This window comes from Pelophylax lessonae (assembly GCF_965119305.1).
Source record: "Pelophylax lessonae genome assembly, chromosome: 6".
Taxonomy (NCBI): domain Eukaryota; kingdom Metazoa; phylum Chordata; class Amphibia; order Anura; family Ranidae; genus Pelophylax; species Pelophylax lessonae.
The window spans coordinates 239,212,171-239,224,473 of NC_138773.1; the positions used below are offsets into that span (position 1 = coordinate 239,212,171).

General features: G+C 42.2%; 1 protein-coding gene across 4 annotated transcripts in view; it reads left to right on the forward strand.

Moving 5' to 3' along the window:
- Nucleotides 1–12,303, forward strand: part of ZNF385B (zinc finger protein 385B) — a gene marked incomplete at its 5' end in the record, with an annotated part of 556,508 nt that overhangs the window by 314,510 nt on the left and 229,695 nt on the right. Inside the window, one exon of one of the 4 annotated variants that reach the window (XM_082261102.1) lies at nt 11,321–11,633. The exons of the other annotated variants lie outside the window; for them this stretch is intronic. Of the gene's footprint in view, nt 1–11,320; nt 11,634–12,303 lie in introns of those variants that run through there. 4 annotated transcript variants of the gene reach the window in all.

The following is a 12,303-nucleotide window of genomic DNA, read 5'->3' on the forward strand; positions in this document are numbered from 1 at the left end:
GGGGTAGGTCTGTAGGGCAGGATGGTGAGTGGGTACTTGAATAGTGCCTACCTCCCCTCTGAAGCGCCGGATGGCGGCCGCGGCGGCCGCGCAGGCCTCGGGGTCCGGTCCTCAGGAAAGTCCCCGGCTTCAGGCCTAGGTAGGCCGCGAGCGGAAATCCTGGTCCGATTGAAAAAATTCTTGGTCTGGCAGGTCCCCCAGGGTCCGGAGAGTCGTGATGGAGTGCGGATGAGCCGTTGGGCTGAGCAGGGAGGGAGGATTGCGGACGATTGTACCTGAGCGGCGGAGCTCCTCACAAAGACGTCCGCCTCGGTCCGCTTCCGGTCACGCCCCCCAATAAAATTGATTTCAATCATGCAGAACTGAAATGCCAAGTCTGGCTATATAAGAACATACGGTGTCAAGGTAGCAAGCTTTGTAAAGGAGAATGATGGATGTTTAGCTGTACTGAAAACAGACGATCACCTCAAAGTTCAGGGGTGACAATTAAGGCATTGAGACATTGGACTTTTTATATCTGACGTTTCATATGATACTTTCTTGACACACTTTAATCTACTCTTCAACTGATGACATCGGAGTCTCCTTTGTTCTCCTGTGTCAACTTTAGCACCTGGGTAGGCTTTATGGCTAAAGCCCACTGGGGTGAAATGGGTCAACATACTCAACATGTGTGCAAGGCTGTGTAATCCTGTGTAAAATAAAAGAAGAATTTACCGAGCAATGCATACATATGGCGATGTCAGTCCGTTTGATTGGGATGTTTCTGTGACAGTTGTACGGCTGTAGATCTGACACTCGTATGCTCCATGTTATCCATGTGAGATTGCATGGTTGCAGCACCATACTCTTTTACAGTTTCGTTTTGTGAAGTGACCAGCACTAGAAAGAGTCCAGAATAACACTTGACTGATGAGGCGCATACTCCTAGGAAACCAACTTAACATTTGAAAATCCCTTGCACTCTCCCCAGTAGAAAACACCACACTTATAATAATTGAGTTGAGCAAGGCCACAGCTTTATTTCATTTCCAACACAGAACATGCTAACACTTTAAACCAGTGCTGCTCATAGTTGTACTGTGAGCATGTGTAACAATCAATTCCAAATGGGGCCTGTCCTTACCTTAAGTGCTGGACAGACTAACTCCAACTTCCAGTCAAGGGCACAGCCCATTACCAAGTATTAATGCTGGCAAGGTCAAAAAAACGCCACTAAAGCAAAGCTGGTTACATTCCATCAAAAAGGGGGGTGGAAGGGTGGGCAGCTCTTTCCTCCATGCGTTGCGTCAAAAAAGACCCAGCATTCCATGGGGAGAATAACTTTCAGTGAGCTCAGGCTCAAGCCCCCATCCAGCTGACCAATCTACTGCAACCACCTCCGCCATGACTCCACCCCCCCCCCCCCAAGGGCTGAACTTCCTGGCCATGCCCCATGAGTCAAGGCTCTCTTTCCCAAGAGGATCAAGAGGCCTTAATTTTATAGTAAAAATATTTTACTTGTTCTATTCCCATTATTTAAAGCGGATGTAAACCCTCACATATACCCAGTGAAGTTAACAGCCTCCGATACACATAGATGAAACAAATCCCCCTACATAGGCTTTATATGTATATCTGCTGTCTCCAGCTTTACACTGTTTAGAAAATGAACAGCATATTAGAATTTTTTCTTCCTGTTCCAGCACTGGGTGTGGAGTCCTGGCATACACTGTGTGACAGCTGATTGGAGGAAAGGCACACACCCCCCTCCACATAGGCAGAGGAAGGAAGAAACATGCAGAGCTGTGCTGTGAATAGACCAGCTCTCTGCTAATCTATCTCTATGCACCCACCCCAACACAAATTTCCAGCTGCTTTTATCTCCTGTGTCAGAGATCTTGTCAGAAGTTATAATGCTGATAACAGAGGAACAGAGCAGCAGAAAAACACAGGACTTAGGGCTTTGGAGAGAGAGATAAGTAAACACCACAGATATATGTGCCCAGGTCAGATTTCATGAATGGGGTTTACATCCACTTTAAGTGATAGGACCAGAACTAAGCTCACAATATAAGTTTATTTGAATCTGGCAATATCAAGTTCACATTATTTAAAAATAAGAAAAATATAAGCAGACAATTGCTATAAAAAATCTTTGTATTAGTAGTGTCAAAGTCACACATTGAAAAAGGTGCTAAAAATAACTATGTGATCATTTTTTAGCTAATTGCATTATTAGCAGTGAAATAAATAATAGAACCGCATGAGGATATTCCTCACAGTTTATGTTATTTCACTCATTTCATCTTATGGAGATGTGCACAAATAGATTTTACAAATCCCTCAGCAGCCAATAAACATGATATATTTCCAGGGAGTATCACTGTGATAATGAATTAAACAGTGAAAACCAAGAAGCAGTTTTAGAGAGGAGACGTAAGCAGTTTAAGGACAATATCAGTGTTTATTAGCACATGGAGTGCTACATTGACATGAGGCTACCCAGACATCATGTATACACTAGAAAACAGAAAGCAATAGTATCTGTATTGACAAAGCTGGTTGTACTGTGTCAGATCATCTATCAGTATCAGCAAAAGATCTGTAACTACTCTGTAAATAATCATTAACCACTTGCCGACCAGCCGCCGCAGTTATACAATGGCAAGTTCCCGCGAATCGCCGTACTCGTACGGCGGTTCACGTAAGCGCTCCTGTGGGCGCGCGCCGCCAAAGGCATGCGCCTGCACCCTCGGGGAAGCCGAGGCATGGGGTCGGCGGCCACGATTGCCGCCGGCCACCCGTGATCGCTCCCCGCGAAGAGAGAATGGCAGTCTGCTGTTGTAAACACAGCAGACCATTGTTCTCTCTGGTATCAACACAATGCCCCTGTGTTCCTGCTATTTAGCAACACATATCTCTGTGTTGATATTACAAGTCCATCCCCCCCCCCACAGTTAGAGAACACCCCCCTAGGCTCACACCTAACCCTTTGATCGCCCCTGGCATTAACCCCTTCCCTGCCAGTGTCATTAGTACAGTAACAGTGCATATTTTTAGCACTGATTACTGTAGTAATGTCACTGGTCCCCCAAAAAGTGTCATAAATGTCAGGTGTCCGATCTGTCCGCAGCAATGTCACAGTCCCGCTAAAAATCACAGCCATTACTAGTAAAAATAAAAAAATAAATAAAGATGACATAAATTTTTCCCCTAGTTTGTAGATGTGATAACTTTTGCGCAAGCCAATCAAAAATACGCTTATTGGGATTTTTTTTTACCAAAAATATGTAGCAGAACACAAATCGGCCTAAAATGATAAAAAAAATTTGATTTATGCATTTAAATGCAGAATAGCTGCGTTTTTCAGCTTTTTTGGCATTTTTCAGCATTTCTAAGCTTTTATCAGAGTTAGGGCTCTTTCACACACTATGTCCGTCAAACGGACTCCGCTTTTCTCAGCGGGGGATCGAGCCGCCGATCCCCCACTGAGCAGAAGGATGACAGCTGTGTCTCCGTGCTGTGTGCGGAGACACAGCTGTCAGGCCCTTATGCATCTCTATGGGGAAAATCGGATGGGAACGGACCGTCGGTCCGTTCTCATCTGATCCCATCCGATCCGATCCGCTGGACGAATGGAAAATAGGGTTTCCATCCGTCCAGATTTGACGGATCGGTTCGGGTCGGATGTCAGCGGACATGTCTCCGCTGACATCCGATGCCCCATAGGAATGCATGGGGGGACCGTTCAGATTTGGACCGTTCAGATCCGCCAAAAAAACGAACAGGCAGATCTCTGCCTGTGTGAAAGGGGCCTTAGAGTGTTTTTTTCAGCTGAAAAACTCCTCTCAAAACCCTCTAGTTCTGTTTTTTTTTTTTCTACCAGCCAGGACATGCCCCCTGCCAAAAACTGCTGATAACAGCCTATGTGTGAATGGACACATAGCATAACATGCTGGGATGCAGAAAAAACGTCTGAAGCCAAAAACAGCAGCTGTAAAAACATCAAGAGTGCATGAGGCCTGAATGTGGTTCTAAATGCAGAAGGTTTTTTATCTTATTGCAGTCTATGCATTAAGATATAAAAAAAAAAACCTTCTGTGTGCAGCAGCCCCCTAATCCTTACCTGAGCCCATCTCTATCCAGCGATATTGCCCAAGAGCCACAAAGCCTGCGGACTCTCCCTCCTGATTGGCACAGCAGCAGGCGTCAATCGAAGTCAGCGAGCCAATGAGGAAAGAGAGAGAGGGCGGGGCAGGAGGGAGTGCCAACGAGGGACCAGAGAAGAGGAGGATCGGGGCTGCTCTGTGCAAAACTATTACACAGAGGAGGTAAGGATGACATGTTTGTCATTCTTAAACAAAATAAAAAATAAGACTTTAGTATCACTTTTCCCTCCGGTCTCCCCAGGAAAGAGTTAACAGTAGACAGTCTTCAGTCAGTGTGTTCGTTTGGAAAATGTAGGAGCGAGGGGGGTGCCATCCAAGGCTTTTGGGCTGTGTCTTTTTATTGATGCCACACAGAGTGAGGAGGCACAGCTCTAGTCCTGCATGCAAGGGTGACTCCATAGGATACTGCAAGAGAAAGGAGCCACCATGAAACAGGAAACCTGCGGCAGCTGTCATTTCACCAGTTAAAAACTGAAGCAGAGAAGGATTAAAAGACAAAATCAGCTGCGGCTGCAGTTTACTAGAGTTGAAGCTCACACAGAGCTATGCCCTCTCAGCCCTCATTCACACTAAACACGGCTTTAAAATCGTGCAACTTCATCTGAAACTGCACAATTTTAAAGCCGCGACTTCGGGTGTGACTTGAAAGACATCTGTGCAGCTTCATGCGGGAACTAGTTTTGCAAATCAGTGTGATTGCAATAGGTTGCGACGTATCATGCGATTTGACCTGTTAAATCTTATGACAAATTGCACAAGTGTGAACGAGGGCTCAGGGCTAGTTCATACCGCAAAAACGTCCTCCAGATCTGTTCTGAAAGTGTTTATGCAGGCGTGTTTTTGACACGTTTTTGATGTGTTCTGGTGCATTTTTTATGCCTTTTTTGATGCGTTTTGTTGCAATTTTAATGCGTTTTAACTCCTATTTCAGTTTCTTGCAGGAAGAATGCAGCATGTTCTATTTTTTTTTCCTGAAACGACAACACACTGGAACTGCATTCACTGGTGTGAACTATGCTATGGAAAACCATGTAAACCATGTAACCTAGTTTCTATGCGTTTTGAATGAAGAAAAAAAAATGCACTGGAACTAGGGTTGCCACCTCATCCATTTAAACCAGGACCCACATTAAGTACACAGGATCTGTAGCTAATTAAAGTGGTAATTAAGCTCACTTGGTACCTTATCTGCATTATATTAGCCTCAGAACCTGTGTAATTAGCATGTGTCCTGGATTAAAGGGATGAGGCGGCAACCCTAACTGGAACGCATATGGTATGAACTAGGGTTGCCACCTCATCCCTTTAATCCAGGACACATAATAATTACACAGGTTCTGAGGCTAATAAAATGCACATAAAGCCTCGTACACATGCACAGATTGTTGGCCGACCGATCGGCCGTCTTTTGTCCAGTGTCGTTTGTTGGTTGAAATGTGCTCTAGACTTGCACTGGACTTTTGTTGGCCAACAAAAACCAACTTCAGAAGTGATGTCATGTGATGGTTGACTTTCCATGTGTTTTTTCTTCTCTGAGCATGCCCAGTCTTGCTCATCTGATTTTTGTCTGCCGAAATCTGTACTGACTGAGGAACAATCGGCCATTCTGTTGTTGGCCAACAAAAATTTTATAGCATGCACACCAGATTTTTTTCGGCCGAAAATTCGCAGTTGGTTGTCGGAAGCATCATACTAACAAGCCTACAATCGGCCGATCGGTCGTTGGCCGACAATTTACGGCCAACAATCTGTGCGTGTGTACGGGGCTTTAGGCCCCTTTCACACATACGGACCATTTGTCTGTTTTACATCCATCCGTCGACGGATGAAAAATGGACATCAGTGCATCTCTATAGAAAAACGGATGACAACGGATGATCATCTGTTTACTTCCGTTTTCATCCGCTTCCGTCAATATCTGTTTTTTTTTAACAGATGAAAGCACTATTTTTCTTCCGTTAAAAAAATGGATCAGACGAAAAACAGATGTAAACTGACAAACGGTCCGATGTAAAAAAAGAAAAACAGATGAAAAACGAATGAAGAACGGATAAAAAATGGATGAAAAATGGATGAAAAACTGATGAAAAATGGATGAAAAACTGATCCATTTTGACATGACTAAACTGATGAAATGAACGGTCCCGTATGTGTGAAATGGGCCTTAGGCACCAAGTGAGTATAATTACCACCTTAATCAGCCACAGAACCTGTGTAATTAATGTGTGTCCTGGTTTAAAGAGTTGAAGTGGCAACCCTAGTATGAAGTGCTGATTGACCTAGCGATGCCATATAGGTAGGTCATATACTCCTGTATACTCGGAAGCTCTCAATGGTAAACATCGCAGCAGGGAAAAAAAGAAACGGTATCTATATAGTTCACGGGCAACACACAGGTGTGCCTTGAGGAGGGAATTCTTATCACATCCTACCTTTGCTTAGATATGAGCACTGCAGGAAGAATTTACAAATCTCTATATAAAATGCAACATTCTAAATAAAAAAAATTAAAATGTGAAAATAAATAGGGACATATGAAAGTATACAAATTATTACATAATTAATTTAGGTACATCATTTATAATTTAAGAAAAACATTTATAATTAGAATATCTCATGAAGATTAGAATATATCTAATGCGTATATGTTGCGGCAAGAAAAATGGGCATTGACACCCAGCCGCCGCACATATGTATCCATGGGGAGCCTGAGGTTGTGTGCTGAGAGCGGGCTTACTATGCACTCCCAGTACACTGATCGAGCTGTCACCGACAGGCCCCAGTCACGGCTTCCCTCGATCCTGTGACAGCTATCCATCTCAGTGGTCACATGTGGTGTGATGAGACGTCACACTGCCTCCCGGGCATTAAAACCCAGTTAAAGGGCTACATTAAAGGGTTATTTACCACTTTACCACCGGAGGATTTTGCTGTCTTACGTTCAGGCCACTTTTTGTGATTCGGCACTGTGCAACTTTAACTGACAATTGCACGGTCGTGCGACGCCGTACCCAAACGAAATGTACGTCCTTTTTTTCCCACAAACAGAGCTTTCTTTTGGTGGTATTTGATCACCTATGCGATTATTACTTTTTGCGCTATAAACAAAAAAAGAGCGTAAATTTTGAAAAAATACCAATATTTTTCACATTTTTTTATATGAAATCCCCCCCCCCCCCCCAAAAAAAAATTTAAAAATCTAATTTTTTTAAAATTTTTGGCCAATTTGTTTTCTGCTACCTATGTTTGGTAAAAAAAATCACAATAAGCATACTTTGATTGGTTTGCGCAAAAGTTATTGCATTTATTAACTAAGGGGGAAAGATTTCTGTAATTTTTGGTGTTTTTTTTTTTAACGAGTAATGGCGATCAGCGATTTTTTTTTTTTGCGGGACTGCGACATTGCAGCAGACAGATCGGATCCTTGACTGACATTTTTGACACTTTTGGGGGTACCAGTGACATTTCTATAGTAATCAGTGCTATAAATATGCACTGTTACTGTAAAAATGACACTGGCAGGGAAGGGGTTAATTTTACTGGAGAGGGAGGGGTTAATGTATGCCTGGTGCTTACTAACGTGTGTGGGGGGAGGTGACTGAGTGACACAGGGACAGATCGCATGTTCAGCTATGCACAAGCGGGCGGATCTCCAGACTCGATTCTCCGACGATCGGGGAAGAGCGGCGGCGATCGCCGCTGCTCCTCCCCTGGCCCGACTCCCGCTGTGACTGAACACAGCGGGAGCGAGCCTCCGGCGGCGCGCGAGCGGCGCCCAGAAGGGGAGGAATCCAGCGACGTAGGTCTACGACGCTGGGCGGAATCGAGCCACTTGGCCGCAGTACAGTCAACGTGACTGGTCGGCAAGTGGTTAATGTTACTAGAAATGTATGATTTAATTATTATTTAATAATAATACTTGATAGTAAACCTGTACAATAAAAATCAATGTTAACCTACTTATGTAATGACTTATTAAATACTTATGTAATCTATAAATGCATAGATATTTTCAAAGTACAATACCATACCTCCCAACTTTTTGACATGGGAATAATGGACACCTATTAGCAAAAGTATGTGGGCATAGGAGAATTATACAAAAAATGATTAGTTAAACCCACAAGTGCTTTTTGTTTACCACGACTATTCCTTTATACTTCAATTTAGAAATTGGATGAAAGGTTTAGCACTGTGAAACACTTTTTGAAAGATAAAAAGTGCATTTTATATACAACTGTGTAGATCATACCAAAATGAGGGACAAATGTGGAGGAAAGAGGGACTTTGATCCAAATCAGGAACAGTCCCTCGAAATCAGGGACAGTTGGGAGCTATGCAATACCAAATTTCCCAGCTCTAACAATCTTCAAAGAGAACTTGTGTTATCCGTTTGCAAGGTATTGGGTGCTCATAAATACATGTAGGAGGCGGAGCTGTATTTTTTAAATATAGGCATCTCTGTACAGCCTACTCTAACCTGTGATCATACCAAAGTAGAATATATATTATAACATAAAACAAAGTAAGATCAGGCTTACCTGAAGGTGCTCCATTCCTTCCAATGATAAAAAGTCTATTTACATGAGATTATATCCAATGTTTACACAATTTTCCTGTACAACAGTGCACTGCATCTGAAAATAAATTTAGTTTAGGTGCCCCATTCATAAATTTAGAATGGGTAATTATTTTAGAACGTTGGAGGGTTAGAATGTTAGAAGCGAATGCTTGTTTGCAAAAATATACGCTTTGTGTGCTTTGAATGCATGGTTTTAAAAAACCTGCTCTAGAAGCCAGGAAACTAAAACAAAAGAAGTTGTAATCGTCAATAATGTGTGCTATAATTATGTGCAGATACATAAATGCACATTAAAAATGTATTGATGCAAGTGAGTAAGGCATAACAGCCCAAACATGCAAAAAAATAGATTTATTAATGGCGCCTGGTAAATCCCAACTCCAGGTACAGCTTTTTTTTTTTTTAACCACTTTACCACCGGAGGATTTTGCTGTCTTACGTCCAGGCCACTTTTTGCGATTCGGCACTGTGCGACTTTAACTGACAATTGCGTGGTCGTGCGACGCTGTACCCAAACAAAATTTACGTCCTTTTTTTCCCACAAACAGAGCTTGCTTTTGGTGGTATTTGATCACCTGTGCGATTTTTACTTTTTGCGCTATAAACAAAAAAAGAGCGTAAATTTTGAAAAAATAACAATATTTTTCAAATTTTTTTATATGAAATTCCCCCCCCCCCCCCCCAAAAAAATTAAAAATCTAAATTTTTTACAATTTTTGGCCAATTTGTTTTCTGCTACCTATGTTTGGTAAAAAAAAATCACAATAAGCGTATTTTGATTGGTTTGCGCAAAAGTTATTGCGTTTACTAACTAAGGGAAAGATTTCTGTCATTTTTGGTGTTTTTTTTTTTAACGAGTAATGGCGGCGATCTGCGATTTTTTTTTTTTGCGGGACTGCGACAGATCGGACCCTTGACTGACATTTTTTACACTTTTTGGGGTACCAGTGACATTACTACAGTAAACAGTGCTATAAATATGCACTGTTACTGTAAAAATGACACTGGCAGGGAAGGGGTTAATTTTATTGGAGAGGGAGGGGTTAATGTATGCCTGGTGCTTACTAACGTGTGTGGGGGGAGGTGACTGAGTGACACAGGGACAGAGCGCAGGTTCAGCTATGCTGAACCCTGCAATCTGTCACTGTCTGTCACTTAGGAGATCCACCCGCTTTGTTTACACAAGCGGGCGGATCTCCAAACTCGAATCCCCGATGATTGGGGAAGGGTGGCGGTGATCACCGCCGCTCCTCCCCTGGCCCGACTCCTGCTGCGACTGAATACAGCGGGAGCGAGCCTTCGGCGGCGCGCGTGCGCCGCCCACAAGTGGAGGAGTCCAGCGACATAGGTCTACGTCGCTGGACGGGAACTAACCACTTTGCCGCAGTAGAGCTCCAGTGAGCGGTCGGCAAGTGGTTAATTCTGATATACTATATATGTAAACCGCTGCATAAATTGATAGCACTATATAAGTACCTGTTATAAATAAATAACACGCAAGCTTACAATTCAGATAAATCTTTACAGATACTTTGTATAAGTTTATAGCATTTCTTTATTGTAAAATGAAAGTGAAAGGATAAGAACTGAACTCAAAACTATGCTCTTCTGAGTTACTTTATTGGAACATCCATAATAGATACACAGCCATGGAATCTCCACCCAGAGAAACCAACCGATCGTGAATGCCCTTTTACCACAATTTGGCTTGATCAATGCACATTGATGTGAATCAACCACTAATATTTAAAACGTGAATCTGGATAGTTCACCTTCAGCAAATGATTGGTAAACGTCAGATTCAATGCTTTAAAAATATTCCCCCCAAGTGTACACGTTGGTGTCTTTGACACAAGAAGGGGCCAAGCCTGGGATCCTTATACAACTGAAAGCAGTTGTATACTTCTGGATGTTTTTTTCTTTTGTTCCTGCAAGGTAAAGTCATAATGTGCTAGTATGCATCGCATCGCATACTAGCACATTATGTGAAACTAACCTTGAAACAAAGCTGTTCCAGCTCCGCAATGTCAGTGCTGCAGCCGTTTCCATCTTCACCTGTCTTGCATCCGGGTTTGCGGGCTTTGGCTCTGTTACTGGCCGAAACCGCCATGACGTCACTCCAACGCACGGGAGCCGCCATTTGCGGCACAGGGCTTGGAAGGAACGGCATGAGTGGCCGTTCCTTCAGTCATGTCACTGGCTGCATGTAATATAAATATCTCCTAAACAGTCCATGTTTAGGACATATTTACCATACCTAAAGGTAAGACCAATTTTAGGCTTACCTATAGGTAAAAGTCAGTAGAGGAAGTTTACTTCCTCTTGAAGTAAGATTGCCTCGTTGTTTGCATTACATTTCTATTTAGGGCACATACCATATAACCAGCCACTGTTTTATTCCTATTCATTCTTCTTTTTTTAAATAAATGGAAATAGTAACTGATAAAGCTGATTCTATTGAGAATCTAGTTAATATTTCATCTGGCTTAACCTTTTCTACAGGAAAAACAAAGTGCAAAGGTTAATGTATCGTACAGAACTGAATGTTTGACTAGCTAATGCTGTTTCTGGTTAGATGTCAAACTTTGTAGGTGATATTTTACACCTTAGTAGTATCTTGTATTATACAACATTTTCTGTATATGTAAGTACTGAGGACATTGCAATATAATACCTGTGCAAATGTAGCATTAAATATTATGGGTGAAACATGGACGTTTTTGAGATGCGGTAACCAATGAAAAGAAAGGGAAGGAGGACTCCTATCTGTGTGCCAGCCCTCTATGTGTCTGGAAGAAAATTGTGACCAAGCTAGGAGAGAACATTGAGACAAACTTTTACAAAAGGTGATCTTCACTTAGAGACTAGTCTTCTACGCTGACGCCATTCCAATAGCCCAGGTAAAATAATAATTTGCATTTGTGATTTATTCATACTTATATGTGAGCTCCATACATTATTGCTGCAATGGTAACTATTAACTGTTTTTTTATTTTAAAAATGTAATGAAAAATCATTGTAATATAAATAATGATGCCATTAAACATTCTGGAACAGAAGAGTTTACATGGTTATCCTTTAGGAACAGTAATATAATGTATAAATGTATCAACTTTAATGGGCAGACTATATGTATCAATTGATAAAATGTAATACATTTATTAAGAGACCCTTAGACTCAATTCACACTATGTCGGATCCGACTTCGGGGCGACCTGTGAAGTCGCGTGCAGCGCGACTTTGGCACGACTTGCACGGACTTCATAAAATGAATGTCTATGCAAGTCGCTCCAGGTCGCCCCAAAGTAGTACAGGACCCTTTTTCTAAGTCGGAGCGACTTGTGTCGCTCCTATTAGAACGGCTCCTGTAGCAGTCAATGGACCGTGATGGTGCACGACTTGTCAGGCTGACCAAGTCGCCTGACAAGTCGTGTTAGTGTGAATGGAGACTTAGAGGCTCTATGTCTCTTTAAATTATAACACATAATGCTGCAAAGTGACTAGTTCCTGTATTTACCCATGGCTGTTTTATTTTTATTTTTTTATTTAAGCAGCATTTAGAAGAAAAAA